We start from the raw sequence: 16,105 nt of genomic DNA, 5'->3' as shown, positions 1-16,105 counted from the left end.
GTTTTAATCATGCATCTTCCTCTTTTTCCTGCTGTAATCATTCTCTGCACGTAGTTAGAATTATTTTGCAGATCGCTGAATGCCAGAAATGATGCAAGTTACACTGTCCCAGTATCAGTGACACCCACATCTTGCTAATTTATATTGGATATGAAGATAATTACCCATGACTTTGGGCAAGTAGGTCAACAGTTTAGTTTATGGAGAGTTCTGCAAAATACTGATGACAAAGCACTGCAGCATCTGTACCGCTGGTTGTATGGTGAATGCTTTCTTGTCCCATTGCTGTCCAAAACCCTGCATTATCCCTTCCCACAGCTATCCCATCACAGCCAAAAGCTTATCTATCTGAAGAGTCAGGCAGCTCTTCAAATGGGAAGACGTTGCATGATATTGAATAACAGCTCTGTTTCTTGATATGCATACATTTTTCACAGTTAATCTCGCATTCCTTTGCCCCAGTCTCTGAGAGGAAATGTTCAAGCATCTTAGCCTTGAATACAGCTCTACGTTGCCCAGACAAGTTAGCTAAATTTGAGATGCAACAGGTTATTCCACAGAGGCATCGTTAAGGCTGGGGATAGTGTTTACCAGTAGGATGCAACATCACATTGTACTGACTGAAGACAAAAGACGCTGCCTCTGGTGACACAGCAAGCCAGTTCTCTAGCCCTGGTGTGCCTATACCCCAGCTTCCTCTTGGAGCTCTACATCCAGAGACACTTTTTAGCCTCCCCTGAGGTTTAGGCCCCTCATTTTTTTTGTAAATCCTGGGATGAGAACCTCAGGAGCCCTGGGCCAATCTAGCTCTGCTTTTCCTTAGCTTTGCTATAGGCTTTGGGTGGGAACCATGATGGTTTTGCATGCTAACAATCCCTTAACTGCACCTGTATTTGGATGCCTCCTCCCCTTAGCTTAGCTGAGCTCACAGCATGCGGCTCATCATGGGCCTGAATGTCTAGTAGGTGACCAGTCTTACATGCTGATAGAGAGAAGCTTATTTACAGCTAGGATAATTTCTAAGCTATAAGGCCCAGCAGAGCCTGGGCAGGTTTGTCTGTGGTAGGCTAGGGGGGTGCTGGATTTGCAAAGTGGAGCTAATGGGGTTAATTCAGCACTCTCTTGCCTTTAAGGCTGTCCCAAGTTGCTCACCTGCTTTTAGTCAGGTGGCAAGCAGCAGCTGGTGCAACCCAACATTTTCATTGCCTTTATATTGGGCCCTCCAGCAATCAAGAGAGAGTTTGGGCTTTGTTTTGCTAGCAGCTCTAGCTTTCCCTCTGGGAAGGATGGAATTAGGAGATGAGGTAGCTAGAGACATTGTTCCTAGTGTAGGTTCCTGCCTTCTCCTTCATGGAGACACAAGCTGACCTGATATTCCCTCTATCTACTGGAGTTTCTCTGATTCTGAAGGTACTGTTGCCAGGTAATTTTGAAGGTGTTTTATTTATTCTTAATTCTCTATTTATGGACTGAAGTTCATAGGCAACTGTCATTTTTAGTGCTGTGTTTGGTTTTATTTTTTTTTTTTTTTTAAACAAAGCAAGCTGCTTTGGGAGCACTTAGACCCGGGCTGATGCTCAGTACAGAACTTGGCTGTCTGTGATGCTGCAGGGAGCACAGGGAGAAACAGCTGCCTATGGACTGTGAAAGACAGGCTCTTTAGCAGCCAGTGGATCACCTCTGCAAAGATCCTGGAGAAACTGTTTCCATGGGTCAGTACCTTGCTGGATGGAGGAGCAGTTGTGTATTTGATACTCCAGAAGTCACATATTTACAAAGTCAGATGCTGACATCAAACACTTGGTCACTTAAGAAGATAGAACTGTATGTTATGGGGGTGTATTCTTTTTTCTCCACATCTTCCCTTCCTCTAGACTACCAGTCTGTCTTCTACTTCAACACTGTAATACAAAAAGCTATTTCAAATGGGCTGTTCTCTTTTTCAGCTTTCAGTGACTCTAGTCAAATTCAGTAAGTTAATATCTTCTACATATGTTAAATGCAAAGGTTCTCTTCTGGCTGAAGTAGTGCTTTGCTGAAGCCTGTCCTTTCTTTTCTCTCTCTCTTTTTTTGGAATCAAATTTATGGTTGCTTCTCCACAGAGTATGAAAGTTTCTTTTTATTATTAGTTTAAGTAAAAAAATATAACTGCTGTGGTGCCCCACTTCCTGGATGACATTGGCAACTTTATGTGTGGCTACTGACATTTCAAGAGAACCATCTTATACAGGCAGCCTGTGTTTGGCTAAATTTAGCAAGCCACGGATCAAGTGGCAAGTATGTTCCACCCTGAAACCTATTTTAGGGAGGAACCCTGCATAGGCACCAAGAGGTTAAAAAGCTGTGTGGGGGAGAAGAGAGGAGGAAAAAAAAAAAAAATACAAGAAGCAAAATATTTTGCAAGAATTGTTGCTATGTTCTGAGCTTCAGCTCTTGAACACTGTGGCTCTGAATCACGTTCACTGGGGAAACAGCTGCAGCTGTTTAAGATGCTACTGCTCCTCAGCTGTTTGTTACCTTCCCTTTGCAGGCTGAGGTCCGAGCACAACCCTGCAGCAGCTTCGGCTTAATGTACCAGCTTCTAACCTGAAGCAAACAAAACACAGGCATGTGCCCCTTTAGCCAAGCATGGCTGGGGAGCTTGGCAATCCCTGCAAGAGGGCTGGGATGGGCATGGATATTGTAAGTAGCCTTAGCAAGTTTCTGTAATGGATTTGGAAGGGCTGCATTTATGTGTACCATGTGCTTGGGAGTCTGGACTGTACTGTGCTGTCCCAGATAACAAAATATGTTTCTACACATTGAGTTGTGACTGGGTTAGTTAAAATTGTTTTGGAAAATTGACTTGGCTAAATCACAGAGAAATCGTGGTGTGGACATGCTGGTCTATAATTAATTGTTGAGCGCTAACCAGATAAAAACCGGTTGTCAGCTCGCATAAGTGCATTCATATGGGTTTGTGCATGTTTAGCCAAACAGTTCAAACCCTGTTTTGATTCAACTGCTTCTAGACACTGCTTGTTCCTTCCTACAAAAGTATACATTAGCAAAAAGGAGGTGTAATGCTGTACCACTGTGTGCCCATCCTCTCCCTGCTGCCGGGTTGCCCTGCGATGGAAGATGCAAAGCAGACTGCCTCCCCGGGAGCCCTGCCAGCACCTGACTCCAGGCGAAGTATCTCCGGGACTGGCTGTAATGGATAAGAGCCGCACCCGGGCTGGTTAAGCAGCACACCTGGTGCTGTCTGCTCTGGCAGCGATTGGGAAAGACATCGGTGTTGGCTGGCAGAGCCCCCTGACAGCGTGCCCGCAGCTCACCTGGGCTTCAGCTGCCAGCAGGCCTGCGAGCTTGCACGGCTTTGAGGTCTCCCATTGCCCCAGCCTGTGCGGGTGGGCAGCTGGCACGGCTCCTCTCCTGCCCTGCTGGAGGGGGAGATGGGTGAAACTAGGCTGGCAGCAGCTGAGTCATGGGGCTGACTCCTCGTTCACTCCTGGGGCAACATCTTGCTTGAGGATCCAGGGGTATGTTAGAAACGGTAAAGGGAGAGCTTGTTTCTAGTGAGGATGCTGGGCTGGCAATCTGGAAGTGGAAGAGATTCCCAGCTGTGTTACTGGCCTCGGCTTCCCCTAGAAACAAAACAGGGCTAATAACTACTTTATCATGAAGTTCAAGCTCAGGAATATTGAACATTACTTGAGGGAGTATTCATGGGACTGTCACTTGTTTTGTGGCTTTTATTAGCAACACTGGTACTTACTAAAATAGAAATAATCTGGGGATCTAACAGGCTCTTCATTGTGTAGCTAGCTTGCTTATTCTTTTATTGAGCTCAATCAGTTGACAAAATAGTTCAGGGTGTTCTGCATCAGCTATTAATGAGGTGTGAGAATAAGAATGATTAAGACTTTAAAATTTTTGTGTGATAGTTGCAGGAAAAAAGTGTATTCCTTTTTTTTTTTTTTGTTAGGATTCACTAAATGGGTCTTCAATACTAAAGCTTAACACAGAGGTTTTGACCAGCCTGAAAGGCATCCTGGCAATGAGGGCACAAATTCAGTAAGTGCTTTTGGTGTACAAGTGTTTAGGAAACATGCTTTCCTAAGCATTCAGTACTCTTTTTCACAAAAGTTACAAGAACACTCAGTACACAGCCCTAAAAAATTCTTGATCTCTGCAAAACCAGGAAAGGCCATGTTTAGTTTTCTTGGTATTCCTGAAGCTGGGGGGGTGGGGAAATCTCACACCAAACCTGAAAGGAAGCACACTTAATTTCCTGCCCCTCAAGTATTTCTCAAGCCACAAGAAACTCCTTTGAAAAAGAGCAGAAACACAATTTAATAATGAAGTTGTTGCAAGTAGACTTAAAATCTCAACAGAAGAAGATGGAATTAAACCTCTTGAAAACATCACCTTGACCTTATTTGGGGCAACACAGGTTGCAGTACACTTTTCAGATCAGACTTGTCTTCCCCTATTTTACCGCTTCTGTGAAAGTGAGCAGAAGAAGGGTCTGTTTGAGCCCATCCTTGCAGGATGCAGCAGTGGGGAAGAGCAGAAAGCAATACTTCAAGACTGCTTGGAAAGAGAAGGAATTTAATTCCCACCTCAATCAGTGAAATGGCCTCTTTCCTCTTGATTTCAGTGACGGCTGCTACAAACACTGATAGACTGAGGTGAAATTGCAAATAGACTAAACCACAGTAAAACTTGCGGAGGACGAATATGTGCACCGCCCCCTCCCCCATGCTAGGAAACAGACACGGTCCCTAATAGTACTTGAAAGGTGGAAATACTGCAGCCCGTGCCTCAAACATACAGGCAACAGGGGCTTCAGCTGGCTATTGACTTTTCAAGTACAGAAGGACTGAGAAGAGCAGGGAAAAATGATGGTGTTCTTTTAATGATAGAGGAAGGCTGTCCTAATGCTGAACTGCTGCTGATCACATCATCAAGCTCTCCCCTTTCCTCTGTGCCTCCTTCCCGAGTCTGAAGTGAGCTACTTGAGGAGACACAAACAAACCAAGCATGCTTCACCCTCCCAACAGTGATTTTTATCTTTTTTCAGTAGGATCAGCTTGCTGAGGGGTGGCCCTGCTGGCCTGAGGGAGGAGCACAGCTGCAGATGAGGGTTGTGAGGAGGTAAGAGGCAGGGATCTGAGGGTGATTCTCAGCAAAAAAAAAAAAATAATCTGCTGATTCTTGTGTTGGCAGCTGAAGCTGTTAATGAACTGGCTGTGGGTCTGCTGCAGGAGATGGGCAGCTGTATTAATGCCTTGTATTGACAGGTTTGCTAGTGCACCAGCCTGTTACTGGAGGTGGCTTGGGAGCAGGTACATGCTGTGCTTGACTGTCCCCTCTGCAGGGCAGCCTTCTTTGGCAGAGAAGGGCTTAGTGGCCCACAGCTGGCAGCACCCTTGATTTCTGCAGCAGGAATAGCCAGAGTTGTTGTCGAGGTTTGAAGAAGCTTTTAAACAGAGTGTGAATTTCAAAAGGTGACATGAGAATGTGAGCAAATACGTTGCTTTGTGGTGTTTGACCTCCACTGTGCGGGATGGGGGGGAGAAAAAAAAACGTGCATTCTTTGCAAGGAATGAAGGGAACACCTCATTCAGCTACAGAATCTGCTTGTAACGGAAACTTACCGCTCCCTGCATTTTTGGCTGGCTGCGGAGGTCAGAAGGGATAACAGTAGCGCTGTGCTGGGGTTAGTGTTGCTCTATTTATAAGGAGGAAGCTCTTGTCTTGTCAACATGGGCTGAAATCATCTCTTACTATGGACACAGATGATATTTAAGCCATTAACACTTCAGTGATAAGTATCTCCTCACTATGGTAAAGTCCTAGAAAAGTGGCTTTAATGAAAATAAAGACTTAACTCGAAACTTTCTATGTTCAAGGTTGGTACACAACACTAGACTTGGTCCAACAAATACGGGTCCAGTGGGCCAATACATAAGGCTTGCAGTCTGGTCCTTGTCGCCTGTTTGGAGGGCCCTTCAAAGCAGGGAGTATGCTACTCTTACACTGCTGGTGATGGCAGAGGTAGCAGCTGAGGCACTGCAGCCCCATCTGGTTTCATGATGGTCTTTCCTGTAGCAGGAGGCCAGACATGAGCTCTCTCTGTGGGAGGGGAGGGGCTGCCGGGTCCTCAGGAAAGCTGGTAATTAGGTTGGTTTCCAGAAAAATCAGTGCTTGTGGGTAGCTCCTCTAATGAATCCCAGGAGCTCTTGGAAAATAGTTTGCTGTGGTATCACCAGCCTGGGACCATCCTTCTGATGGCCTTGATGGGAAGCAGGGTGGTTTACAGGCTTGTATGAATGCCTGCAGCATTTCTGAGAGGTGTATAGCTGACTGCATGTAGACAGCTCAGCTCTTCCCCCTGTGTGCGATATGTAATGTTCAGGGAAGGTCAGGTGTGTAGCACTTGTGTGGTGAGAAGAAGCTGTGGCCTGTCTCCAGCTTGAAATTTGGGCACCGCTGGTCCCAGAGCATGTAGTGTGCAGAGCCTCATTTGCTGGTAGTTTCTGCAATTATGGTAGAGAAGGGCCAAGTTTCAGGGAGGAAAAAAAGTGGCCATGAGAACTTTTAAATCACTAAAAAAAGACACAGACACTGCAATCTTTGCTATGACTCATCTGGACTGTTATTTGAAAAAGGCAGGCTGTGCAGTTGTGGACCTCCTTGCTCAAGGGAGCAGCACTCATTTGAGAACTTGCTGAAGCCCTGAAAGCAGAATTGGTGTAGCTGAGCGGGTTCCCATGCTGAGCCTCTGACCACTGATTTCCCTCCAGCCGTGGCCAGATGCAGCTTAGGGAGAGCTAGCATGTCATGGTTGGCTAGTTTCTTCCCACCTGTTGCTTCCACTGCTGCTAAACAAGTCTGAGAACTAAAAATCCAGCAAACACGTTCTCATCGTCCTCTTTCTCCTGCAAACAAACAGTGAAATAGATGCAGGAATATCAGTAATTCCTGGATGATGAGGCTTTGCACTGCAGTGAGTGTTACAAATGGAGGGGTGGGGGGCGTCGGAGGAAAGCTGGTGTCTGCATTGTCAAAGTGTGAGTGGAGATAATTTCAGGACATTTTGGCAATGTTTTTCCCACTCTGTATTTTATTCCAGATTCACAGAGTACTGCTGTGAGCTGCAGCAGCTTGTTCAGTCACCTCCCTTCAGTGAACAAGCCATGCTCCCACGGGGCCTTGCTGGGACATGAAAGTGCCAACAGATGAGTCCTGGCAACCCTCGCAGCATCACTGCCTCCTCCCTGGGGATTAGGGACCCGCTGAGTCCCAGGAAAAAGTATGTCCCCTCGGCTCAGCAAATCTTGGTGCAAAGTGCTGAGGAGGGTAGGGCCAGGCAGTTCCACTCGCCGGCAGCCCGGGCACTGGGCAGAGGAGTGCTGCTGTCCCTGGCCACTGCTGCTGTTTGTCCAGGGAGTGGGAGTCACGGCGATAACGTGTCCCTCCTGATAAAGCTGTTTTGTCGTTTGCCTGCTGGGCTGGAGCTAGGTAGGTGCTCTGTTGCTGTGCGTTAAGGGTGTAGGCTGCTTAAAAAAATTTAAAAAGGGACTTTGAATGGGCTGGGTCCAGGTTCAGAGGATTAAACCAGAGCAGTTCCGGCAGTCATTGGAGGGAGAAAGTTGAATCTTACACCGAGTAAACGGCTCCATCTTAGCCAGCCAGGTCTTTAAAAGCTTGATGGGAGAGAGAAACACTTGCGCAGTCATAAAGCCATCGTCTGTTTAAGAAGGTGGGGTTTTTTCAGCCAAGTTTTTGCAAGGGTGTATCGCCATCCTCAAGTCAGGAAAAAAGATTACCGGGGGGTGGGGGTGGGGGGGGTGGGACACAGACGTGCGGCCAGGCTCAGTAGTTTAACAGCGCCACCTCCTGGATGGCCGTGAGAGGCAGGGATGGCCCAGCTTCGCACTGACGTGTCCCACACTTCGGAGTTACCAGCAGCAGCCCTGAAGTCCCACGCACGGATCTCTCGCCAAGCGCTGGACGGTGCGGGGCTGCAAAGGGGAATGGGCTGCAGCTTATCCATGGTCAGCACAGCAGCCGGGAAGGGTCCCTGGGGGGCCAAGCCTGGCCCAGGCAGCATTTTTCCCCTTCATGTGCAAACGCCATGAGCCTTCGGTATTTTTCATCTGTGTGGGATGAAGAGAAGTCCCGATCTTGCCTCCTCTCCCAGGGACAGGGCACTCGGAACACAAAACATGTTGATTCATAGTGGGGCAGGACAGATCCTCTTTGGTAAGGTCAGATGAATTGTCCAAAGGCTGATATTTAAATTTCATAAAGTGTTAATTAAAGGCAACAGGCATTTTGAAATGAAAAGCCCCTTCCTACGGCACTGGTATAAAGGTTTTTCCTTGGGAACAGGCTGGGATTTCCCGGTGTGAGGGGCTATCCATTGCCCTATCCCCTAGGCGCCTGATCTGTTCGCACCAATTAGCCCAGGACATGGGCTGCTGCATGAGTCTACATAGATGTAGCCAGGTGTTGCTGCAAATGACTCCTGAGCCAGGATGATGGGAGGGAGGCATGGCTGGGCTCCTCCTGAAGGTGGGGTGTCAGCTGGAGAGCAAGGACTTGCATGGGACTGGGGAGCTGGAGACACTGTGGAAAAGGCTGTCCCTAGGAAGGCCAGCAGAATAGGGTCTCAGCTTTGGAGAAAACCTTGATTTCCCCGAAGGATTGGGCTCACAGCCTTATTTTTCCTGCTGCAGTTGTTTCCATGAAGCTGAGCAGGATCCAGGACTGCCTTGCACATGGATGGCAGCCCCAGGGCAGTTCAGGCAGCTCTTGACCTCCCACCTCATTTCCCCACTCCTGGCTCCAGCACTGCTATGACCCCTGCAGAGCCAGTTCAAGAAGTTAAACCAGCAGAACGCACAAGGCAGAGGTGAGCAGCTTTCTGCTGGTGTGGTTTTGTGAACAGGCGTGCAGCAGAGCAGGGTGAACCTCACGTGGGTGCGAGGGAAGGGGTGGGAATGCACAGCTGAGGTGGCATGGGCGCGAGCACAGCTCCAGTGGCCGCAGTGCTTTGCTGTGCCCTGAATGCTGTGTTTGCGATGGTTCCCAGTGCAGCTGGGACAGGCCTTCAGCAGCAGGGTGCACTTCCTAAGGCACATCAGCTGCTTCAACGTACTCTTAAGATATTCAGGACCTTAAAGACAGCATTTTGTCTCTCTAAGGGAACAATTTATATTTGCAGAAGTTCTGGTAACAGCATGGCATTTTGTTGTAGGTTTATTTTCCCTCTGGATGGTACAAAGTGTAATCACTTATGCAATCCAGTAGACCAGCTTTCTAATCTTCCCGCTGTGGTACCACTTTGGCAAATTCTTTGAGTTTATAGCTGTATCCCATGGTGTTCTCCATCCTTCTCACTATCATCTCATCCTATGGTGTTTCCTGTGGGTGTAGTAACTACTGAGGAAGCAGGAGTGGCAGGAATGTCTTGAAATGGCTGTGATGGAAAAACCTGGTAGTGTGGTAATGCCTCCTGAGCAGCACTTCAGCCCATGGTGGGGCAACGCAGAAAGCTCAGCAAAATTTTTGATGTGAGGAATGCTGCATCTTGGGACCTCGACCCTTCAGCTGGACTGAAGGATTTGCGGTATAAGCCAGGCCAGAGAACTGGCTGAGCCTAAGAAAAGTAAATAAAGCTACAGCACAAGTCCAGTGTGTTGACACAACCAGGAACTCCTTCAACCATTTTTGCTGCTGAAGCCCCCATACCATCAAGGTACAGCCTAATAGTTTTGGACTGACTTCCAAATAGCTCATGATGAGTCTTGTCATGTGTAACCACAGTCTGTGTCTGGAAGGCTTCTTCATTTAATCTATCCTTTAGCTACCACCCTTTCTAAAGTGCTTTGCTTGGTCTAGCTGCATCCCCTGACATGAAGCAGAAGGTACTCAAACTTTTTGTCCGTTAACTCTGTCTCACCTGTGTTTGGGGCTTTATCCTAACTGGAAGGCAAAACCCAGAAAATCTGCAGATAAAATACCTCTTGAATCCTCATGGTGATATCTGTTGTGTGAAGGTCTGCACAGAGTTTGTTATTTCAGTGAAGCCAACATAGAAAAATTTCCCTGGGTCATTGTCACAGGTGGACTAAGATATTATCTCCCCCCACCCCCCGGAATAATCTGGTGTGGTTAAATCCAGAGGTACCCAAGAGTCTACTTGAGTCTGTTTCTTACCTTGGCTGTACCTGGGGTTTCTGTCCACATTACTTTTTTTTTTGCTGGCCAGTGGGAGCAGTTTGCTATTGTAGATACTACTATTAGAGAATTGTGTGAGCAAGCAGCAGTGACTTGGAGGTGAAAAAAATCCTGCGGTGTTGTTTGCTTGCTACCTTCTGCAACTGCAGTACCAGAGCTCATTGTAGTAGTGGCTCTAGGCTTGTTTGTACTCATCATCCACAAGACACTGATGTATTTTTGAACTCTTATGTCTCTTGTCGTGTGTTTACCCTTAGAGATGTTAATGAAAGAATTAGCAATGGAAAAGTATTGTGTATTCCTGATCTGGACCTGCAGTTCCCTAACATCCAGGGAGACCTTGAATTTGATGCTACTTTTCTGTTTCTTAGGGAACAAACCAAACCATGAATAATAAATACAGGGTCTGGGGCAAAACTGTTTTCCATTCATAAAATTCAACAGTAAAGACTTAGTAGTAATTTCTCAGCCTCCTGCAAAGCAATAGGAACTCCATGTTGGAACTAGAAAGCTACTGACAGCTTCTTTGCCTTTTGCTGTGCCACAGTTAATAAATTGGCTCAGCTTTGAGTTTTATCTAGATATAGCTAAGATGTCTCCAGCTAAGTGATTCAGATTAGTGTAGTTTCCAATCTGAGCAGTTTGAACTTGAAAAAATAAAGGCAAAACAAAGCCCCTTCCTTCTGTTGGCTTCTCTCTTGGCTTTCAGAATGGGAAATAGCTGGGGCATAACCTGAGTAAATGAAGTAGAAAGAACAGATGAAAGCTATGGCATTGTGTTTTGGGCTGAATTAAAACCTATTGCGCAGACACCGAAGTTTCTGCTTCAGTGATGATGGGGTGAGAAATCAAATCATAGGATGCCAATAATTTTCTGTGGTCCTGATCCTGTATTTATTTGTGTCTCAGCACCTGAGGGCTTCTGTGCGAGTCCAGGCAGAGCGATGTTGGGAGGGAGGCAAGGAGGAAGGGGTAAATCACTGTTAGCACAGTGGTGCAAAGGTTGAGGAGGATCTGTGATTTGGGTGCTCTAATAGAGAGCATCTCAAGCATTCAGTAGGGAAACCTGATTATGACTTGCTCTCCTCCTGCCCCGGAGCAGCCTGTTGTTTTCCAAACTGATGTTTGTCAGATAGTAAAGGAGGAGAAGTTTTGCAAGAGAATATCCTGGATCAAAGTGTTTGATTTTTGAAGGTAAAGTTATATTAAACTGGGGAGAAGCAAATCAGCAACAGGGAAGAATAATCTGTGCATTTTATCACTCTGCTAACCCCAGCTGTAAAATTTACCATCAGAAAGCTAATAAAATGGGAGCCACACAAGCAAACGGAGGGCATGGAATTATGGGCAAACATTTATTTTGGCTCTGGTGGAGCCACTCTCCTCATCAAAGCAGTTGGAGTTTGAACCTCTTAAGTTGTTCCCTGCTTGGTCTGGGAGTGCCTTGCTCTTGTATTGATGGCATCAGTATCCTCTGTGCAGCTGAGTGGAAGAAGGAAAGTATCAGTAGGGAGAAGAAAAGTATGTGTGAGGCTGCTTTATTGCAGTGTGAGACAACAGTGGCTTATTTTAGCTTTGCCAGCCACTGCCTGGTTTAGGAAAACAACCTAAGGCTTATTGTATAACTAGATAGTACAGGCATTATCACAGGGCCAACAGGGAATGCTTTACCATCTTGCAGGCTCATGCCTGGCAGACTGAGTAGCTCTGCAACCCTTATCATCGAAATACCCCGCTGGCAGAAGTCACCTTGAGCCTCAGGCTCAGCCCTTTGGGAGCCTCATCTCTGTCTGATCTCTTTGTTCAAGGTTCCCCTCTTCTCCTCCAACTAGTGATGCTCAAATACCTCTTGGCAATGACTCTCCTGGCTGAAATGAATTGCCCCTCTCTGATCCTTTCAGGCCCCGTGGTTGGTGTCTGGTGGAGGGGGGGGGGCTCATTTGTTGGATGTGGCGTTCTCACTCAGCCCCACTTGCTGGGGAAATACTTAAAAGAGCTTCGAGGAGGAGGTACCATGCATAAGGAATGCAGTAGCGTCATGGATAGAGGCAGAGGGAGGAGAAAGTTTTAAGGCCTCACGAGCAGGATCTTTCTGTGGACACATCTAGCCTCTCACTTTAAGAGCAGAACAAAGGCAGCTTTATTTCTGACTTTCTTTCCATGGTTTTTCTCACCTTTTTTTGTATCTTCTGGTTTTGGGGTTTTCTGGGGCTCTGTTGGGGAGATTGTTGTACCCCACCAGTGTGCTTGAGTTCAGGTTCAGTTTAAGGCCAGCTCCTAATGTGTTTACACTAGAGGGGCAGGTGGGGAGCTGGACTTGAATGTGCCTGCTAACACCATGGCTCTCCTCACTGGACAGGGCAGTGCTGAAGAATCAGTGTCCTTCCTTTGAAGGCGAGGCCAGGCTGAGCAGCAAGGGAAGAGAGCAGACATCAGGAGATCGACCCTGTGGGTGTTGGTCTGCAGAGGATTGCTTCATAGCATGTGTTTTTCCAATTCTTATTTTTATATGGCTCTGCAATATCTTGCCAGAGCTAGGCCAGAGTATTTGTTTTTGGGGGCCTCCCTGGAGGTGTGGGTGTTGAGGGGAAGCTGGAGCAATCTGGCAGGCCAGCAGAGCAATCCAAGCAAGACTTTCCCCTTGCTGTCCCCAGGGGACCATGTGTGACTTTGTCCTTACATCTGCCACAACCAGCTCTCTCAGGCTACGTGAGGAAGGTACTGCATCCATCGTGTGAGGTCCAGGAAGGCTTTCCTGTTCTAGGCTGGTTGAGCGCTGTGGTGTGTGCCACATTAGCTTGAGAGCTGTCCTGCAGAGGAGCCCGTCCCACTGTTGTACAGAACTGAGGGTCTCAGCCATGTTCAGCCATGTAACAAGGCTGGGTGGGTGAGAGCTAGATTTGTGGGTGGACCTTCATGCTGATTGAGGGATGTGCTGGTGTAAAAAAAGTGAGTGGTGGGAGGTCTGTTCATCTCTGGCAGTCTTGAACTTGGCCTGCTGAGCTACAGTAGTCTCTGTGACTGGGCTGCGTGTGACTTGGTAGAAACATTGCAGGTAGCTGGTTTATCTCATCTTTAACTGGTTATTGAATGCATTTGCAGCGCAGTGATCAAGGTGTTTGCCCGAGTCCTGTGGGAGCTCCTGGGGAGTAGACTCCCATCCCATCTGTCTCACTGAAGCATTTGTCAGTCCTGGGAAGGCTAGTTCAGAATAATACACTAAAGAGACTGAGGTCTATGTGCGAGGCAAGTTCTTCACTGTAGTCCATTGCATAAGAGCTGAGGGTAAAGACAGCTTCATGCTTTACCTCCCCAGTATCCTCTGGGACAAAACCTTGATTTTTGTTGGAGGAACATCTTTTAAATGTCCTGTTCCCCAGGATCCCCTTTTTCATGCTGCAGAGCACTATCAGAAGAGTAAAATAGAGCTACTCTGGGGTTATTTTAGGGCTACACTAGAGAGTGTCGGGGATGGTGTGTGAGAAATTTAAACAGTGGATCTTTATGCATAGAGTAGCATCTTTCAGCATAACAGATTTAACAGCACAAAGACACTTCCAGTTCAGGAAATCTTGCCAGCAAGGGCTGAGAGCCCAGCAGCTGGCTGTGAGGTTCACTTGTGCCTGGTCCCTCTGACTTTAAGGAGAGCTGGCTGGAAATGAGCAGACCCTTGTTTTGGCAAAACCCAACTGCCTCCTTGCCCAGACTGCAAATCCCTGGAGGATATTGCTCTCACCCTTGCACAGCTGAGCTATGTTCAGAGCCTGGGTGTTGCTACAGCACCCTTACTAAGCTTTTTGAGGTATTTCAGAAAGACAACTGCAGTAGCTGCCAAGTGTATTTGAATTCTGGTGTGATAGTGTGAATACACCACAGACCTTCTGGGACAGCAAGGGATTAGTTAGCTGTGCTGGGATCAGTGAACATCAGCTCTGTTTTTGTTGCTTGGCCATACACAATGGTGTCTGATTAGAAACAGGAATTTAAGGAAGAAACAGAGGCATTTCTTAGGCTGAAGGGGCAAAGCCCTTTTTAATTTAGAGAGCAGCTGAGACCTTGAGCTGCCATGCCCTGAATGATATCTAGACAATGAAGCTCCATGGCTTTGTGGTATGGCAAACATACTTTTCTCGTGCTGTGGAGAAAGCTCCAGTTAAAGCCTAGGAGTGGGTTTAAGATTGTCTTGATTTTCAGCTTTTAATTCCAAGAGAAAAATGGCAAGCAATTTTTGTGATGGGAAACTAAATGTTGTTCAGCTGATGCTGGGAGTGAAGCTCTGCAATGCCTGTGTGTGAGTTGGGCAATGAGGGCTCCATGATGGAAGATCTCAAGGGCCAGAAGTCTGATGCTTTGGATATTAAATTCCCACCTTTTGGGTAGCTGAGGCCTCCTGCAGCAGCTTCTGCTACAGATGTTCTAGGGGAGCCCCTTCACCATGTGAAGGCCAAAGCTGGCTTGTTTGCTGTGGTGGGTCTTGAGGTCCCTCCAGGTGTGCCCCAGGGTATAAGAAGCCTGGTGAATTTGGCTAAGATTATCTTGGCTATTGTGGGATAAATTTCAAGTAGAAGTGCTTAAACTGGCACTGGGTTTGTTTTTAATCTGGTGAATCTTTCATCGGATAACAGACCAAGAAGCTTGGTGGCAGGAATTTGGGTTTTAGTCATACTTTTGTTGTGTGGTTGTGGTGGAATGGAGCTGAGCAAGTGGACTCTTGTGTGAGTGTTGCTGCTGAATCCAGTTTTATTTGCTTCTCGTGGTATTGCTCTTCTGGTATCTCATGGGAATTATGGGGAGAGAGATGAATCTAAAAAGCTACTGATGTGAAGAGAAAAAACTGAGCTTGTCTGTATTGTGATACTCTTTTATTAGTTATGAAGACCTAAAACACAGCAATGAAGGTGATGTGGATGAACTGCTTCCAAAATGGCATCAGCAGTTTAGAGTTGAACCCTGATCTGAGGAGTGGTGGCCAAAGCTGTGATGAACCCCTTCAGCCCTCTCTCTCTCTCTTTCCCCCTCCCCCCTGCCCACTGTACCCCCCACCCCCCAAATCAGGGTGTAATAGAAATGGGCTGAAGCTGCAGTGTGTTAAACATGTTCCATCTTATTTTGTGGCACTTGCTGGTTCATGTTCAGCAGTGGTAAGCCTCTCTGATGCAAGTCAGGCCTCAAAGACTTGTTCACCTTTGCTGGGACGGCAGGTGAGAATTTCACTGCATGGGAGGCAAGCAAGGGACTATCCCTTGCCGCTAGCTGTTGGCTGCTCTGCAGAGTTGGTCATCTGTTCGGCAGGGATGCTCTTGCTGCTCAGGAATTTTTGAGCCGCAGCTTGTGGGTGTGTAGGATGGAGGCCATATGTCAGAGCTTCTGTGTGGCCAGCTGTGAGCCACAGCTGGCCTAGCTGTACATGCTGAACCTCTCCAAGATGGGGCATGCAGCCCAATGCTCATTTACCATCCTTTGTAGACCTGTGCTCAGTTCCAGGACCCTCTTGTGGCTCTGATTCCTGCCCATACCTTTCCAAATTGAATCTCAACCTTGCTCCTGATCCTTCTCCTATTCTTTGAGTCTCCCAAACAGATCTCTGCACTCTCCAGCCCATAAATCCTAATCCCATGTGCTGCCCTGTGCTTGGTTATCTACCTACCCATCGACTATGCCAGCTGCAAAGGCTCCTGGAATGAGAAAGTTTGGGGATGTGCTGCACCTGGAAGTGTAATTTGTGTTTAGCTCTCCTGGGGCTTTGTGCTCAAAGCAAGGAACAGTTTGTCCTCTGCTAATGTACAATGTGTGTCAACATGACTGATATTTCATATTTTTAAAAGTGTTCCTTTAACTTGTTTCCCTCAATCTTTTCCCCCCCTCCCCTCCC

This window comes from Falco rusticolus, chromosome 3 (assembly GCF_015220075.1).
Source record: "Falco rusticolus isolate bFalRus1 chromosome 3, bFalRus1.pri, whole genome shotgun sequence".
In the NCBI taxonomy this organism is placed as follows: domain Eukaryota; kingdom Metazoa; phylum Chordata; class Aves; order Falconiformes; family Falconidae; genus Falco; species Falco rusticolus.
Note: the sequence above shows the minus strand (reverse complement) of the source record.